Raw genomic sequence first — 316 nt, 5'->3', positions numbered from 1 at the left:
ACACCCGCGATGCCCCGTCGCTCCCCGACCCCTGAAAGCTGAGACCATTTGAGGCTCCCTCCCGAGCATCGACGAATCCTACACCGAGGGACTTCGATGGATAGCTTAGGTGCGAAACGATTTCATGGCGAGAAATCGAGCCATCCACCCGCGACACGACGCAAGTGACTTTCTCAGCAAGGCCCCGAACCCTTTGACTTAACCAACCCGAATGCCGAGGGGAAGCCTTGCCGAAGATCCGAGGGCCTCATTACTTATCGAGAGTCAAGCTAGTTCGAGGCCCAAAAGCAAGAGATATGTCAAGAATCAATCTTCC

This window comes from Primulina tabacum, chromosome 12 (genome assembly GCF_025594145.1).
Source record: "Primulina tabacum isolate GXHZ01 chromosome 12, ASM2559414v2, whole genome shotgun sequence".
Taxonomy (NCBI): domain Eukaryota; kingdom Viridiplantae; phylum Streptophyta; class Magnoliopsida; order Lamiales; family Gesneriaceae; genus Primulina; species Primulina tabacum.
The sequence above is the reverse complement of the archived record's forward strand: the minus strand, read 5'-3'. Positions refer to the sequence as shown.